General features: G+C 46.1%; 1 protein-coding gene across 3 annotated transcripts in view; it reads left to right on the top strand.

The window, feature by feature from the left end:
• Positions 1-74: 74 nt before the first annotated feature.
• Positions 75-6,531, top strand: part of IFT25 (intraflagellar transport 25) — a 50,490-nt gene continuing 44,033 nt past the window's right edge. For 2 of the 3 annotated variants that reach the window (XM_075556489.1, XM_075556505.1), the window contains exon 1: positions 405-675. The gene's annotated coding sequence lies outside the window, so the exon portion shown is untranslated. Of the gene's footprint in view, positions 133-404; positions 676-6,531 lie in introns of those variants that run through there. The other variant, XM_075556496.1, reaches the window with a different exon arrangement.

Genomic DNA, 6,531 nt, shown 5'->3' with positions numbered 1-6,531 from the left:
GGCAGGGGAGGCGCGCTTGCGCGGGTCCCGCCGTGAGGGGCGGGGCCGGGCCTGGGGGCGGGGCCGTAGCCTGGGGGCGGGGCCGTAGCCTGGGCCGGCGACCTGAGCGCGGAGGACGCTGAATCCGGAGAGGTGCGGACTGCGCGTGCGTGCTCCTCGCGTGAGCGCGGACTCCCTGGGTCTCCCCGAGGCCACCGGGAAGAGCGGCGTGGGGGAGGGCGGGCCGCACGTGTCCCGGCACTTGCCTGAGGCAGGCCCTTGGCGGGTGGGGTGGGGCCGGAGGGGGTGGGGCGAGCCGGAGCGGAGGGCCTGGACAGGGCCGACCCGGCGGACGCCGGAGGGCGTGAGGGTGGGGCCTGGGAGCGCGGCCCGGGCGGGGCGGGGCGGGGCGGGGCCGTCCGTGCGCCGCCGCTAACGGGAGGCCCGGGCGAGCGGGTGACCGGGCCGGCTGCGGGGGCGGTGGGAGCCCGGCCGGACGTGGCCGTGAGGAGACGGCTGCGGGCAGGCCGACGGCGGAGAGACTGGGGCGGAGGCTCGGGGGAGTGTCCGGTGGCGGTGGTCAGAGGCCGGGCCCTTCGGCCCTCGATTGATAGGGCCCGCCACAAACTTGTGTGAGCCCGGGACAATCCTTATTTGCTTTCCTCCGAGGAAAAAGAAAAATAGGAATAAAAAGAAGTAAGTCTGTCACGCTGTGGTGGGAGCTGCCGCTTAACCTACCTCGGCGGGCCGGGCCGGGTGCTGTCTGGGCGGCTGCCGCCTCTCTCCCGTAGAGCGGCCCCTGTGGTCAGCAGCCGGATGCGTAACCGGTGCGCTGCCAGCACCTCGGTGTCGCCGGCGGATAGATTGCATGTTGGATGTGAGTAAATTGACTCTATTTCGTGTAATTGGAGACCGAGCCTCAAAGGTGCGACTGTTTAGGTTCCTCGGAGGTCTTTTTTCTTTCATAGAAAAAAGACATTTTAATAAGTTTGGCATGTCATTCTCTAAATCGCTTTTTTTGCGGGGGGTGTACATCCTTTATTTATTAATCATTTTACTGGGGGGCTCTCTACAAATCTTATGACAATCCATCATTCAATTGTATTAAGCACACTTGTACATAATATGTTGCCATCAACTTTTCCAAAACATTTACTTGAAATCCTGGTATCAGCTCTTCTTTTTTTTTTTAAATCGTTTTATTAGGGGCTCATACAGCTCTTATCACAATCCACACATACATCAATTGTGTAAAGCACATTTGTATATTCATTGCCCTCATCATTCTCAAACCATTTGCTCTCCACCTAAACCCCTGGCATCAGCTCCATTTTTCCCCCAGCTCTTCTTTTTTCCCCTCCCTCCTCACCCTCCCGACCTCAGAGGTCTTAAAATGGCCCGGAACTGAAGCAAGGCGTATGAAATCAAGCACTTATATACTATATTAATGTATACATTAAACTATTATAAAACAAGTACTGTAAAATAAGTATATTGAAATATACTCTCCAGAACAGAACAGTGTATTCTGGATGTGAAACAGCTGTGCTAGCATGTAGCTGGTATTACGAGTGGTATATTTATCTTCTTGACTGAGCTTGTCAACAAGAATCAAGCCTTTGTCTTTCATCTTTGTCTAAAAGGTTATATTCATGTTTGTATTACTAGCTCAGTGCCTGGCACTTAGGTGTTCAATAAACCTATTAAAAAACCGTCCTATTATTGATCTCATATTGACTTTGTGACCAAACCTGTAAGCCACAGACATCTAGACAAAGGGTGCCACATATTTCTGTAAAGACCAGATAATAAATATGTTAGGTTTTACAGGCCTGATATCTCTGTCACTGCTTAAATCTTGTCATTGTAGCAAGAAAGTAACTATTGTATAAAAGAGTTTGGTTATGTTCCAATAAAACTTTATTCATCAGCACTTTAATTTTAGTTTCATGACTTTTCATGGGTCACCAAATATTCTTTTGATGAAAAAATACATATTTCCACCACTGGTCCTGAAGTGGTCATCCACCCTGTGTTTCCAGTTCCTATCTGTACCAGTGTACATCCTCTGCTCTATCCAGACTTGCAAGGAAGAATTGGGATCATGATAGTAGGGGAGGAAGAAGCATTTAGGAACTAGAGGAAAGTTGTATGTTTCATCCTTGCTACATCGCACCCTGGCTGGCTCATCTCCCCTGGACCTCTCTGCAAGGGGATCTCCAGTGGCCGACAAATAGGCTTTGGGTCTCCACCCTCTACAACACACCACCTCATTCACTGTGATAAGAATTTTTTGGTCTGGTGATCACACAGGCTGGTGTGCTTCTTCTATGTGGGCTTTGTTGCTTTCTGAGTTAGATGGTTGCTTGTTTACCTACAAGCCTTTAAGACCCCAGATGCTATATCTTTTGATAGCCGGGCACCATCGGCTTTCTTCACCACATTTTCTTATGCGCCCATTTGTCTGTGAGTGGTGATACTAGGATGGTAGAGGGAGAGTGGGTTGGAAAGAGGAACCGACTACAAGGATCTACATGTGACCTTCTCCCCTGGGAGATGGACAACAGAAAAGTGGATGAAGGGAGAGATTGGACAGAGAAAGATACGACAAAATAATAATTTATAAATTATCAAGGGTTCATGAGGGAAGGGGGAGCAGGGAGGGAGGGGAAAAATGAGCTGATGCCAGGGGCTTAAGTGGAGAGCAAATGTTTTAAGAATGATCAGGGCAATGAATGTACAAATGTGCTTTTACACAATTGATAAATCTATGGATTGTGATGAGTTGTACGAGCCCCTAATAAAACGATTAAATACATATTTCAAAATGTACAAACTATTTGCGGGTCATGCAAAAACTGGGGGCAGGTCAGATTTGGCCCACCTCTGATCTAGACTACAATTGATTTGAAAGCCAGAGTATAGATCTGAAGTCTTATCTTTATTGAAATTTTATTAATTGCAGCTATCTTTGTAGTATGCCAAGATCTTTTGGGGAACGATGTGGCCATCTATTTTCATGAAGATGACAGCCCAGGGAATTCTGTGATGCAGTTCTACACTGTCCTAATAGAGTTGCTTTGAGTTAGAATCGATTTGACCTCAGTGGGGTTTAGATCTTTTTGAGGGATTTCTATCCAATAGTGCATTCGCTGACATCATCCCTTGGTGTCATCTGTAAAACCAGCAAGCATACTTTTAGTGTCCCTAATAAGAATGATGACAAGAATATAGCTTTTCTACAAGTTCCTTTTGTTCCACTATATATCATACTTGGAGGGTAACCTTTCAGAGTTTAAAGTATTCTCCTAAAATACTGTCACCCCACCACGTTTCTCCCTCTAATCGGTATATTCAATATTGGGAAGCTTTGAACCTTTGTTTAAATGTTGATAACATCTCCCTGATTGGTATTAAGTCTATCCAACAAACCAGAAGAAATGGAACTGGTTTGGTAAAACTTGTACATTAGTATTCCCATTATTTAAAAAAAAAAGTTACTACTGTTGCCAATTTTATTACTTCATTGGTTGTGTGTGTGTTTGACTTTATTGTGATTTGTGTGACAATTTACAGAGCAAATTGATTTTCCATTCAACAATTCATATACATCTTGATTTGTGACCTTGATTGCAGCCCTTGCACGGAACAGCACACTTCCCACTCTTCCCTGTAGTTCCTTCTACCTATCCCTTCCTGCCTCTGAGCTTCATCCCTGGGCAAAGGCAACCCCTTTGATCTCACATGGCTGCCAGTTGTAAGGAATGCATACCTCCCAGGTGCCATTGTTTACCTCTTATATAGATCTGTCAGCTGAAGGGTGAGGCGCAGTTGTGTGTTCAGTTTCAGGTGTGAGGAGACCAAGGATCATGGTCTTGGGGTTTCCAAATTTTCACTTCTTTATTGACATTTTCAAGACTAATTTTATTAATGAAATTTAATAATTGTAGAATTTTGTGGATATTTGACATCCCGGCGTATCAATCTGTATTCAGGAGCACACTATATTTCTCCTCTTCAAACTAAGGGTTAGCTATGTTTACTGATCTCCAACTCTGTGATATTGACAGTGTTAAAAGTGGTGGTAAGGCTGATCAAGGGAAAATGAAATAATATGTATTATTAATAAATACTAGAATGTAGACCTTTTTCCCTCACCAGTTTTACTGCTCCCCTTTTAATAGTTTATTCTTTTTTTTAACTTTGGTGATGTGTAACAAAACATATATAAAAAATAATGTACACTAAAAGACACCATTTTATACCTGTACATTCAGTGACCTTGGTTGGGTTATAATGGTATCAAGCATCACTACAGCCCATGTCCAAACTGTTCCCCCTGAACAGACACGCATTTACCCTTCAAGCAGCCTAGCTGGAGGCTGTGTTCTAACAACTGTTACAGATGGCTCTGACCTTAGTCACATCTCTCTTTTTGGTGTTTTTCTCTATTAGTTATTTTTGCCTTTTCTTACCAGCATCTTGCAGGAGCCCAGGTTGTGTAGCCGGTTGCTGGTTGGGTGGCAGTTGAAGCCCACCAGGGCTCTGCAGGAGAAAGATGCTCCTGTGGCGAGGAGAGCCTCAGGAAGTCCCGGGAGCAGCTCTACTCTGCCCTCCCTGGGTCACTGGGAATCAAAGGGGCTTCACGACAGGAGATTTGGGGTACTTTCAGTATCTGTAAGTCTCGCCTTTGGCTGTTGGGAAACTTGCAGATGTTATAAATAAACTAAAAATCACTGCCCTCAGTTTTGCCCATAGTGGCCCTGAATAGGGTTTCCAGGACTGTCACTGTTTACAGGACAGGACACCCTCACCTTTCTCCCAAGGAGCAGCCTGGTGGGTTTTGAACCATTGACCATGCAATTAGCAGCCTAACACTTACCCACAGTACAGCCTGGCACCTTACATTTATAGTTAAAGAGTACACAGATCATCAAAATGTTCTCTTACGGGTGGGATGTAGCATTGTGTCAGTTACAGTAATGACTTGAATTGCGGACGATTCTGAAGCTTATCCCTGAGAATGGGGATGCAGTTTCTAGTAGAAAACTAGGGAGGGTTGGCCGCACAGTCCTCGCTATTTTCCGTCACATGCTTGGATGGCATCTCACTGCTTCCTCGATCTCCCGCTAGCTTTAGCTAGCTTCAGCACTTTAGGTCCATGTTTCCAGGATCTGGAGCCCCCTGATTTAGTTTGACAAAAAAACTTCTGCTGGTTCTGTGAGTGAACATCTGAGAATGATAACATCAGTAAATCATACATTGCAGCATTGTTTGTAGTTTGCATTACAATAAGATGCTGTTCTTTGTCATGGCTGGCCCCACTATGAGACATGATGCCCCTCAGTGACCAAGGGCGATATAGGGAACAGCAACGGAGACACAGTATGGGAATTGCACCTGACCTGATCCCACCACACTGAGGCAAAGCACTGGGGGAGTGCAGCGGAACAGCAAGGGAATGGAGTGGTAAGGTCCCCAGGCAATGCTGAAAGTGGACTTTGGGGCCAGGGCGTGGTACCCCAACAGACTGGCCTGGAAAACACTCCTAAGGGCCAACAAACAATCCTTGAACTAACTACAAGCTTTTCTTTCTTGATGTGTTTTGTTTTGTTCTTTGTCAGTGGTTTGTTGATGTTTTGTTGTCTGGTAGTATGCTGTTGCTTTGTTTTCCTCTGACTTGTTTTCCTGCATGTTATTATCTCCACAGGTCTGTCTAAATAAGACAGGCTGGATGAACTATCTGGAGGAAAAACAATGGGACTGACAGTTCTGGGGGGACTTGGGATAGGGGAAGGTGGGGGGGTAACGAAGTGGTGTTAACAAACACAGGGACAAGGAGACAACTTGGGACCCAAAATGTTAGTGAGGGGAGTGTGGCAGGTCTGGTAGGGAATGATCAAGGGTAAGGTTATGTAAAGAACAGGTATAGCTGTAACCCAGGTGGGGACGGAGCATGGTAGTACGGCAGGAGGGAAGTCAAGGGAGATGGAGGAAAGAGCTAGGAGGCAAAGGACATTTATAGAGGTCTAGACAAAGACATGTACATGCAAATATATATATGAGGATGGGGAAATAGATCTATGTGTCTATACTTAGAGGTTTAGTATTAAGGTGGCGGAAGGACCTTGGGCCTCTACTCAAGCACTCCCTCAATGCAAGAATACTTTTATTAAATTGGCACTCTACTATGCTCACCTTCCCGACACAACTGCTGAAGCCAAAGCGGGTGAACAAGTAAATGTAAAGAAAGCTGATGGTGCCTGGCTATCAAAAGAGATAGTGTCTGGGGTCTTAAAGGCTTGAAGATAAACAAGCGGCCATCTAGCTCAGAAGCAACAAAGCCCACATGGAAGAACACACCAGCCTGTGTGATCACGTGGTCCCGAAGGGATCAGTTATCAGGAATCAAAGAACAAAAAAATCATATCATTGGCTGGACACCGCCATGATACGATCGCCGAAGACAAACAGGTGCGTAAGCAAATGTGGCGAAGAAAGCTGATGGTGCCTGGCTATCAAAAGAGATAGTGTTTAGGGTCTTAAAGGCTT

Source organism: Tenrec ecaudatus, chromosome 1 (genome assembly GCF_050624435.1).
Source record: "Tenrec ecaudatus isolate mTenEca1 chromosome 1, mTenEca1.hap1, whole genome shotgun sequence".
In the NCBI taxonomy this organism is placed as follows: domain Eukaryota; kingdom Metazoa; phylum Chordata; class Mammalia; order Afrosoricida; family Tenrecidae; genus Tenrec; species Tenrec ecaudatus.
The sequence above is the reverse complement of the archived record's forward strand: the minus strand, read 5'-3'. Positions and strand labels throughout refer to the sequence as shown.